This window comes from Palaemon carinicauda, chromosome 40 (genome assembly GCF_036898095.1).
Source record: "Palaemon carinicauda isolate YSFRI2023 chromosome 40, ASM3689809v2, whole genome shotgun sequence".
NCBI lineage: Eukaryota > Metazoa > Arthropoda > Malacostraca > Decapoda > Palaemonidae > Palaemon > Palaemon carinicauda.
Window position 1 is genome coordinate 35,915,067 of NC_090764.1, and position 12,672 is coordinate 35,927,738.

A 12,672-nucleotide genomic window follows, 5' to 3' on the forward strand; every position below is an offset into this window, starting at 1 on the left:
CACAAAAAGACGACCGAAGCTGGAGCCCGAAGTTCAAATCCGGGGCGCAGTAAACCGAAAATCTCCGATCCCAAACCTGTTCCTTCGTCGGTCCTAGATGATTATTTTTCTTACAAGCACGTGCTAACAGGAAGACGTCCAATTAAAGTGTCTCTCCTTAGAAGTTCTTCCTTTTAGAGGAATAAAAATACTTCAGATTGAAGAATTTTAGCTTTCTCTGGTTCTTTAATATTCTCAACTTCTGTGCAGTTTCCACCTTATTCTGCACAATCTATATTTTTGGATCTTCAACATTATGGACTACTTTCTCATTTCAAATCCGCACAATCGTAAAGTGATCAACAAATAATAGCTAGTACTCCTTTTCGGATTCTTTATTTCTTCTCTCCCATTCTCCTTCCTGCCTCCCTCTTCTTCCTGTATTTTCTGTCCGAATCCTTTCAAATAAATCTATTATTAGTCTTGAAGATTCCTGTTTAGCTTTTCATAACTGCCTTCCTGAATCCACTTGTCATTGATTCCTTTTTGAGGATGTATTCTGGTTTTCTTCCAAAGTCGCAGACTCAATCATTCTCTTAACTTTCACCAAAGCATTTTCTGCATCACCCAAACCTTGTTTCCTTTTTCATGGCCTTAGAGGCAAGTCGGTGATAAAATCTTGCAAATTTGGGTTGATCAATAAAACGATTAAAACCATCTTTTCACCTTTTCTAACATTCCTGCTCAAGATGAATGACAATTTGAATCTGATTTGGAAATGCACCGGTATTCCATATTTCTTCCATCAGAAAGACTTACCTATTGATGAAGAAAAACAAATTGGAGTCAAACAACGAGTTGGGAGAATTTTGAATACTATTTCGGATTTGGTCCTTCAATATTCTCTACTTCTGTGTAGTTTCCACCTTATTCTGCACAATCTTTATTTTTGGATCTTCACCTTTCCACCTTATTCTGCACAATCTTTATTTTTGGATCTTCAACATTATGGGCTATACTTACTCATTTCAAATCCGCACAATCGTGAACTGATCAACTAATAATAACTAGTTCTCCTTTTCTGATACTTTATTTCTTCTCTCCAGTTCTCCTTCTAATCTCCCTCTTCTTCCAGTATTTTCTGTCCGAATTCTTTCAAATAAATCAGTTATTAGTCTTCAAGATTCTTGTTTTGCTTTTCATGATTGCCTCCTGATTCCACTTGTCGTTGATCCCTTTCTTCTTAGAAGAAAGAAGTCTTCAAAACAAGAATCTTGAAGACGTCTTCTTTCTCTCCATGAGGAAGAAGAATTCCTCAAAACCAGAATCTTGAAGACTTCTTCCTTATGGAGAGAAAGAAGAAGTCTTCAAGATTCATGTTTTGCTCTTCATGACTGCCTTTCAGATTCCACTTTTCGTTGATCCCTTTCTTCTTAGAAGAAAGAAGTCTTCAAAGCAAGAATCTTGAACACTTCTTCTTTCTCTCCATGAGGAAGAAGTCTTCAAAACCAGAATCTTGAAGACTTCCTCTTCCTCATGGAGAGAAAGAAGAAGTCTTCAAGATTCTTGTTTTGCTTTTCATGACTGCCTTCCTGATTCCACTTGTCGTTGATCCCTTTCTTCTTAGAAGAAAGAAGTCTTCAAAACAAGAATCTTGAATACTTCTTCTTTCTCTCCATGGAGAAGAATAAGTCTTCAAAACCAGAATCTTGAAGACTTCTTCTTCCTCATGGAGAGAAAGAAGAAGTCTTCAAGAATTCATGTTTTGCTGTTCATGACTGCCTTCCTGATTCCACTTTTCGTTGATCCCTTTCTTCTTAGAAGAAAGAAGTCTTCAAAGCAAGAATCTTGAAGACTTCTTCTTTCTCTCCATGAGGAAGAAGTCTTCAAAACCAGAATCTTGAAGACTTCCTCTTCCTCATGGAGAGAAAGAAGAAGTCTTCAAGATTCTTGTTTTGCTTTTCATGATGCCTTCCTGATTCCATTTGTCGTTGATCCCCTTCTTCTTAGAAGAAAGAAGTCTTCCAAACAAGAATCTTGAAGACTTCTTCTTTCTCTCCATGAAGAAGAACAAGTCTTCAAAACCAGAATCTTGAAGACTTCTTCTTCCTCATGGAGAGAAAGAAAAAGCCTTCAATATTCTTGTTTTGCTTTTCATGACTGCCTTCCTGATTCCACCCTTTATGTTTTTTTAAAAATAAGCTAGATACAGGAACTCTCTATTGTTGGCTGGCAGGGGCTCCCCACTTCCTGCTAGCCCGGAGGGCCTCCCCCTTCCCGCTGGCAGGGCGGGGCTCCCCCCTTCCCGCTGGCAGGGCGGGGCTCCCCCCTTCCCGCTGGCAGGGCGGGGCTCCCCCCTTCCCGCTGGCAGGGCGGGGCTCCCCCCTTCCCGCTGGCAGGGCGGGGCCTCCCCCTTCCCGCTGGCAGGGCCGGGCTTCCCCCTTCCCGCTGGCAGGGCGGGGCTCCCCCCTTCCCGCTGGCAGGGCGGGGCTCCCCCCTTCCCGCTGGCAGGGCCAGGCTCCCCCCTTCCCGCTGGCAGGGCGGGGCTGCCCCCTTCCCGCTGGCAGGGCGGGGCTCCCCCCTTCCCGCTGGCAAGGCGGGGCTCCTCCTTCACGCTGGAAGGGCCGGGCTCCCCCCTTCCCGCTGGCAGGGCGGGGCTCCCCCCTTCCCGCTGGCAGGGCGGGGCTCCCCACTTCCCGCTGGCAGGGCGGGGCTCATCTCTTCCCGCTGGAAGGGCGGGGCTCCCCCCTTCCCGCTGGCAGGGCGGGGCTCACCCCTTTCCGCTGGAAGGGCGGGGCCTCGCCCTTCCCGCTGGCAGGGCCGGGCTCCCCCTTTCCCGCTGGCAGGGCCGGGCTGCCCCCTTCCCGCTGGCAGGGCGGGGCTGCCCCCTTCCCGCTGGCAGGGCGGGGCTGCCCCCTTCCCGCTGGCAGGGCGGGGCTCCCCCCTTCCCGCTGGCAGGGCGGGGATCCTCCTTCCCGCTGGAAGGGCCGGGCTCCCCCCCTTCCCGCTGGCAAGGCGGGGCTCCCCCCTTCCCGCTGGCAGGGCGGGGCTCCCCACTTCCTGCTGGCAGGGCGGGGCTCACCCCTTCCCGCTGGAAGGGCGGGGCTCCCCCTTTCCCGCTGGCAGGGCGGGGCTCCCCCTTTCCCGCTGGCAGGGCGGGGCTCACCCCTTCCCGCTGGAAGGGCGGGGCTCCCCCCTTCCCGCTGGCAGGGCGGGGCTCACCCCTTCCCGCTGGAAGAGCGGAGTTCCCCCCTTCCTGCTGGCGGGGGGGGGGGCTCCCCACTTCCCGCTGGCAGGGCGGGGGCTCACCCCTTCCCGCTGGCAGGGCGGGGCTCTCTCTCTCTCTCTCTCTCTCTCTCCATAGTAAATGATAAAAAATATCGTCGAGTTTATATCGCCCACTTACATAAAACTAAATTTCAGAATACATATTATCTTGAGAAACATTACAATTTCCATTCTCTCGAAACATGATGTTCGTGAAGTGAATCTTTATCTCACTAAGAGTTGGAATTGTTGAAAGATAAACAGGCAAGAATGGAAGTAATAATGTGGTTTCTGGAAGGGTTACAAGGTTTCAGTAGGTTTGGAAAAATGGATAAATTCCAGGAATATAGAAGGAATATATAAATCCAAAGAAATATTTTGCAATTCCAAATTATAAAAGGGCTCAGTGCGCGGGCCAATATTCACCTCATCAGAACTCTCAAAATTTACGTTTTGGTTCAATTATTATTATTATTATCATTATTATTATTATTATTATTATTATTATTATTATTATTATTACCTCCGCCAAAGAGGTCATGTTTCCACTTCTGTCTATTTGTTTGTCACCAACCTAACTCAAAATGTTACGGGGCGAATTTTGACTAACGTTCTACAAATATATTAAAAACGATGTATTCAGGCCGAATCTCTCTCTCTCTCTCTCTCCTCTCTCTCTCTCTCCTCTCTCTCTCTCTCTCTCTCTCTCTCTCTCTCTGAATGTCATTTAGGCCGGTATAACTCATGTATGGTGTTTCTTTTATCATTATGTTATATCAAACTATATCTGAAAGTATCTTTTCTTTCATCGGTGACTTGAACAAAACTCATGTCGAAATAATCTAATGGAGCTGTTAACGGAAGGAATTGTTTAGCTGCGATACTAAAATAATTTCTACGTGATTTTACGGTTTCATGATACACACACACACATATATATATATATATATATATATATATAAATGTGTGTGTGTGTGCATGTATGTGTATGTGTTCAGTATTTGCAGTGGATATTCGAAATGTCAAATGATAAAACAGAATGAAATATGGCAACTCGATTTGTAAAATTTTAATGTTTTCACTGGCAAAAACACCTCTTTGCTGTCTTTGATTCGCTAAGGTTGGAAAAGGCTCCGCCCGTTTCGTAGAAGTAGTAGGAAGAGCAACACCTTGTCTGTTTTGTCATGGGAACAATAGAGACATTTGACGAAAGATTTCCCCGAGTGTCGGCATTCTTTTGATTCCAACTGTACGTAATTTGACAAATGGAAAGGAGAAAATATATGATAAATATATATATATATCCAAAAAATCATGTTGGGTGTAATAAGAGAGAGAGAGAGAGAGAGAGAGAGGAGAGAGAGAGAGAGAGAGAGAGAGAGAGAGAGAGAGAGAGAGAGAGATACATGTGTGTAATCTGAAAATTGGAAGGGAGAAAATATATGATATATATATATATATATATATATATATATATATATATATATATATACATATATATATATATATATATATATATATATATATATATATATATACATATATATATATATATATATATATATATATATATATATATATATCCACAAAATTATGTTGGGTGTAATAAGAGAGGAAAACAGAATAAGTTGAGAGAGAGAGAGAGAGAGAGAGAGAGAGGAGAGAGAGAGAGAGAGAGAGAGAGAGAGAGAGAGAGACTCCTATATGCGTGTAATCTGACAAATGGAAAGGAGAAAATATATGCTACATGTAGCAAATAATTCATGTTGGGTATATCAAGACAGGGATACAGATGATGCTTCAAGAACAAAACAATAAAGTAATATTACTGATATAAAACTACAACGTGATAAAAGAGAAACTTTTCAATGCTGACCTTTTCGATTCATTGCCTCTGGGGTCGAACATCACGGACAAAAGATCGAGATAACTTTTAAAATGTGTAAAGCGCATAAAATATTATGCTGACAAAAATAAAACATGAAAAGAAACATCTCGACTGATATTATAGACGTGGACGTCAACAGGAGTGGTGACACTTGGGCTGTTTGGATTGGAACGACTCTGAAATTACAATTTCATATTTTATACTCGCTATAATTTTGTATGTGAAATTAATGTATTAACCATTTCTATTTTTTTTAACCTTTCTACCACTTATTTAACCCACACAATGGGAAGAATTAAAAATTTTTGTAATCTATTTAAGCCCTTTAATTTGACATGTAACATTAATGTCTTAATTTCTCGGTACCCTTCATTATTTCATGATAGACTGATGGCCCTATACACGTTTAAATGGTTTGCCGAATTACCTTGATCATACTAGTCTGACAGACTAACGTGAAATACAGTTTGATCAAACTAATCGGTTTTATACTACCCTTTGTGGAGGGGAGTTCTCCCAGACCTCATGATGATGTCAATTTCGATTACATAAATTCAAAAATTTGACGTATTGGTGTGAACGTCGACGATTACAGAATTTTGAATTTTGGGGGTCAATTTCGACAAATAAGAGAAATTTTGAATCTTTATTATCAATCTGGACTTGAAGAACTTCTACTTTCGTGTTGGTTGCTGTTCGAGTTATCATGAAAAGTCTTGCTATAAGTGGTACTGAAATGTACATACAGTACAACGAGTGCGATGGGGTCATCGTAAGGAGCCTCCTACAAGAGACCGGCAAGTTGTTAGATGCAAATGACAAAAACATTTTAAACATTACACGTTTAAAATCATCTTTAAAAGTATAGTTAAAGCACAACAGAAAATAAATATTGCTTTAATTTTCCTCAGCTTAAAGTTTATGTCATTTCATGAAGTAGAATCAGGCAACCATGCTTAATTTGACCAAAAACTTGAAAGGGGGAAGGGGGTTTCTTGAGAACCCTACCCACTGGTCAATACCCCGATGGATAAATAAATCTAGGATATTATTACAACTAGTAACTAAACATGAAACGACACACCTAAACAATAACTTTACAAGGCTTTTAGCATGAATAGTCCATTTCACCACAATGAAAACTGCAGAGCAAATATTATCCATTCCTACTCTATCAACGCAAAAATGGCAATTGTTACCTATACGGGCAGAAATTTTTGATCTGTAGTATGTAAATTTGAATTTAGTCATAATTGTTCCAGACACTTTACGTTTAACATATTCATGCTGAATCACTTAAATCAATAATACAGCACAGTGACCCGCTGTTTGAATCCCAGAGGTGAAAGAAGCAGGTAAGTAGTTGAAAGCAGACACTACAAAATTAGCAGTATTAGATCATAGCACGCCATGACGGCAGATTCAACCATTCCCCTTTCCTAACTACAACAAGACAGATGTGTTTTTCTCGGGATACCCCTCTCACCAGGGAATGACTACTCTTTTCCCCCCTACCCGAGGGACGGGGAGAGACCGGGTAGTTATACGTCTAACAATGTGACCAGAAATATATATATATATATATATATATATATATATATATATATTATACAGTATATATATATATATATATAGCTAGACACTTGCTCTTATTTGTATATGAGAGATTGTCTTCATCATTCAAGTCTCAATTTAGACGCTTACGTTACGGATACATTAATATCCTTTGCATGTTACAGTTTCCATAATCTAAACGCAGACCTTTGATTTGATATTAACTCAAGAAGTTTAACTTAGGTATGTATTTATCTAATACAATGACCCCATATTAACTACGCGCGATGGCGTGAAAAGAAAACCCTCTCATAAACTTCCATCTTGGACGTTTCATTTGATTTTTACGTGAATTCCACTAGCTTTCATGAATAGGTTAAATGAATGTTTTCGTAACCACTTTTATCTCAACTTTTATTTGATTTATGATATATATTTAGGCACACCGAGGTATCAATATCATAACGCTGGCCTTATTAATTAATCTTCTACAAAGAATCTTGCCATAGGGTTGTTACACCTCAGAGATACATGATACACATTGATTGTTAAATTCAGGAGTGAAAAAAAGAATTTTAAAGAGTACTGTATTGATATCATTATCTTAATGCAGCCACTATAATTTTACTATGTCCTTGAAACTCAAATGATGTCAATAGGTATTGGAATATGAACACTGAAGTAACGGCCAAAAAAGTGATATATATATATATATATATATATATATATATATACATATATATATATATATATATATATATATATATATATATATACATATATATATATATATATATATAATTATATATATATATATATATACATATATAAATAGATATATGTAAAAAAAAACTCAACAATGACGTCCAGATATGGACGCGGACACCGACACTTCCCCAAACCCAGCATCAACCCGAAGCAGTAATAACTCTTCTGTACAAGAAGAGCACGGAGCCAAAAACAAGTAAGGTAACCACTAAGCAAATTCTGGATGCCCCACTTAGTATCCACCTGCTAACAGGTTCACTCTCAATAACAATATGTGATACTCATGTTCAGTATTATTTTACAAAATGAGTATTGAAGTTGTTCACTAACAGTCATTTACCATCATTCATAAAAATATGTAATCAAGTCATAACATTTGAACAAATACCATGTTATAATAAGTTCAGTGTGTTTGATACCACATGGCCGTATATTTTGATTAGGAATATTAATTCTCATTTTGGTTCATAAGATCATCAAACATTGTCCTCAATGCGTTACCAAAACACTCTTCAACTAGAGGGGCACTGAGTAGAGGGCATACTTCCTCCGCAACAGCTTATTTCTCTACCTTAACCTTGACCTTTGACCTTAACATGTATTAATTGGCGAGGATTTTCACACTCAAATATGAACCAAGTTTGAAGTCTCAGTGACAACGATGTCCAAACTTATGGCCGATTACGTGAATGATACATTTTGCTTGACCGTGACCTTGACCTTCAAAAATTTAATAATTTCCTGCTTTTTACATTACAGTTAATCACTGCAAGTTTCATTACTCAACGATTAAAATTGTGGACAAGGAAGGTGTTCATAAACAAACAATCACGCACACAAACAAACACACAAATAGGGGGTAAAACATAACCTCTTTCCAACTTCGTTGGTGGACATAATAATAACTTTGATTCTTGAAGAAAATTTTGGAGAAAGATAATAAAGTTTGACATATAACTGACGTCTACCGCCTACACTATTTTCATATATTTCTATTTACATACAAAAAATTCTTGTTTTGTTTACGAGGTTGCTGAATTGTTTAATAAAACCACAAGATTAAAATTAGTAATATTTCCCCGCTGACGATCAATATGAATTGTATATTGGCCATTTGGATTCACTCAATTAAGCTAAATGGATGAACACAGCATATGAAAATGCGAGTTAATCAACATATATTAACATGTCGAAAGAAAATTTGATTTACGGTTAAATTAAAACGGCATGATAAAACTTTAATTACTTATGCACCAAACAAATGGAGTTTATGGCTTAACAACTTTAATTCATTACGTTTTTATCAGTCCTTGGACAGTCACGTAATAGAGGAAATTGATCTGTCCTATTCTTTATCTCTTTATTATACTAATTTTCCCCTTTTCCTTTCTTCCAGACTTCTTATGAATATCACTATCATTCTATTAGTTGGTGATAGACTCTAATAAGTCGTATCTGAGCTTGGAATATGCGCCTTCTACAGAGACTACCAAAAAAATGAACTAAGGAAATTTATCTTGATGGCTACAGAACTAAAGATCAATAATTGATATGTGACGTGCCGAGAGAGGCTGTGACTAAGAAGGCAGGATGAAAGCAACTGAGTAACTAGGTAACTAAAAGTTTATATATAAAGTCCAGGCAAAAAGGACATAAAAACATAACAGGCAATTTCATGTTCAACCGACAACCGGTTCTGTTAACAGTTAACGGTAGAGAAAAGCAGACATGTTTATTCAGGTCCCTATCAGTGCGAGGGGAGAGCGAAGATACAAAGCATACTATATACAAAAAAAAAAAAAAGAAATGTCGTTACTATGTACGATTGCGTGACACACGGTTGGTTCAGATATCAGAATTTAAATCCTTTCATATAATTTATTCTTATCCCATTGGTACTTGATCATGGAGTGATTCAAGTAAACAAAAGTGTCATATCAGTGCCTATCTTTTATTATTATTATTATTATTATTATTATTATTATTATTATTATTATTGCTTGCTAAGCTACGGCTCCAACAGACAAAATAGCCCAATGAGGAAAGGAAACAAGAAAAAATAAAATATTTTAAGAACAGTAACATTAAAATAAATATCTCGAATGAAAACTATAAAAACTTCAACAAAACAAAAGGAAGAGAAAGAAAAGAAAGAATAGTGTGCCCGAGTGTACCCTCAAGCAAGAGAACTCTACCCCAAGACAGTGGAAGACCATGGTACAGAGGCTATGGCACTACCCAAAACTTTCCTTATTATTTAATTCAGTTACTCATATTGTCTCTATTCTTTGACATTTTTATCTAAATAAATGTGTGAGTGAAAGTCCTGATTTACATGATATATAAATACTAACTTCTTCCATAGCCTATAAACTGTTTTCGAAACCAGTGGCATGTTACTATTAACTAAATGTTCTGATACATTAAGCTTCGTTTATGAATTCCCCATTTACCAAAGTAAGGTAGACTTCTCCTTTAAATAAAATCACTATTGGCATAAGCTCTTCATACGTTATTTTTAGCAACTGTCATCACGTACATTTAATCATATTTCAATTAACTCATTTATGCTTGCCAAAGGCTCGAGATTTATTGCCCCAATCCATTCATTTTCTTGGATGAAATTTTCTGCGTTCACTCTTTTCCATCCTACTTTCCTAAACAGAAAATTGCAATTTCTCTCTCTCTCTCTCTCTCTCTCTCTCCTCTCTCTCTCTCTCTCTCTCTCTCTCTCTCTCTCTCTCTCTCTCTCTCTCCTAAAAGAAACTGCTCAAACTATTACGAGAGGTTAATGATCATATCGATTTTCCTCCCGGACGAACCCATGAAGCAATCGCAGAGGCTATGTTTTTCAAGTCGGAGTCTTTAATTTATATCCTATTCTTTATTTTACAAAGGAGCAATTTCTGCTATAACTCCCAGCGAGTTTACGTCCAATCCATTCCATGGTTATTCATTCGTACCCTAAATAACCTCCCATCAAGACGAACATCCACTCTTCTCTCTCAATCTCTCTCTTGAAGGATGGATGGCTCTCATCTCCTTAACGTCATCTCTGAGTATATTCAATCATGCTGTAAGCTTTTGATGTAAGGCACAAACATTCACTTGTTTAGATAAAAAAGAAATGAATGCGTTATAGAACTATAAATATAACTACCATTTATGAGTTCGAATGTATTGATTAGGTTCTCATTTGGACGGGAATTTTGATTGAGCCATTTTGAAATTACATTTTTTTTCCGTCTAAATTCAATATTATGCATAATAGGGCGAATGTTGGCTAAACTAGCTCCGGAATCGCCAAGTAGATTTAAATGAGAATTTTATGAATAATTTAGGTAAAACGTCGGTTATCAGATAAGGATATGTATTCCATACTACAGCACCTTATTGCAAATGGTCTCTTTATCTAGTACATACGCCAATAATATATTAATCATAAAAATTGCATCAAATAATTATAAGTCATACAAAAACAGAGTAGGAAAAAAGACGCCCCACTTCGAAACCTAAACCAAAATCTATTCACTCTAATGAAAAAAAAAATAACTGTGGGCTTACCAACGAGCGATATGCATCGAGCAAAAACCCACTTGAAATATAATTTCTTTCATTCATCAATTTCCTTTCGAGAGATCTGACCATGAACTAGATTGAATGCTTTGTAGTTAGGGGTCTCTCCACTTACCTTTACTTGATCTTATCTCCAGGTACAGTTTTGAGAAGGGTATTAATCTGCCGGGCCGGGCTAAAAAGTTAATCTTTTTTCATTTATTTCCTTTTTCTTTAGACAAGTGAATGTTCGTACGTTACATCAAAAGCTTACCTTATGATTCAAATAAAAAATAATCAAAAAATCTAATTCACAAAAGCCCCACTCAAAAAAAAAAAAAAAAAAAAAAAAAAAAAAAAAAAAAAAAAAAGCTCATCCACTAACAAAAAGGAAAATTCTTAAAAGGGAAATATGAAAGGTTACTGAATTTCCAAGATGAATAAGTGAAAGCTAACTGATTTACGAGTTTAAATATGCACTTTTATTTAGACTGAAATGAAAATATTATAATAGCAAAGTTTATCGGCATATTAGTTATAATTGTACAAAAGCAAAACTTGCAAAGAAAGAGTTTAACGTCAATCCAAGCTTCAAGAACGATTCATGCTCGCTTAATCTCTTATAATGTATATTAAATGTACATTAATTCGGAGGAGAACTCATGGAAATTGAGCTAAAAATTGGGATTAGCTATATTCGGTTTTTCTCTGGAGAGAGAGAGAGAGAGAGAGAGAGAGAGAGAGAGAGAGAGAGAGAGAGAGAGAGAGAGAGAGAGAGAGAGAGAGAGGTCGTTTGCTAGTTTTCTTATATCTACTGTACTGAAACTGGCAAGTGAAATACAAATATATAAATTCCTAGAAAGCTGTAAACTCGCCGTTTCAGAGCATGAAAGGCTATGATGAAGGCAATCAGAAGCAGTGTAAACACCACAACCTGCCGGTAGAGGAAGAAAACTCTAACAAACCTACGAAAAATCTTGAAACTGATGATCTAGACATTTAGAAAAAAATCCTTCACTTTTTATGAAATATCAATCTCAATTAGAATATCTAACTTTATGTCCACCGGGGTTGTCATAACAATGTAAACTAATGCTCTTATAAAGGAAAAATTTTGAAGATATTCGTTGGCAAATTGCTGGGTTACAAAAAAAATCTGAAAATAAATATTTTATTTTTACTATTATTTTGTTTTCTCATTTCTTTTCCTTTTACAAACACACACACACACACACACATATATATATATATATATATGGTAATACACCATCCTTCACCGCTAACTGATTCCAAGAGACTAATATCGTATAATTTATTAATTAGAAATGGGGCGATTGCTGAAGCCAATGAAAGTGAAAACCAAGAACTTTATTATCAATTAGAAATAGCCAATAAAAATGAAAACCGACATATTTATTGTCAACAAAAAATTACCGATTGTTTAAAATGTTAATGAAAGTGAAAACCGACATATTCATAGCCAACTAGAAAATGATAAATTATTTAAAATGTTAATGAAAGTGAAATCCGACAAATGTAAGGTCAAATACAATTATTGACTTTTTGTCTAAAGTTTCAATGGAAGTGAAAACCATATGTTAGATCTAAAGTATATTATGATTTTACTTGGGATGGCATTGTAGTTAAAGAATACTTCATCC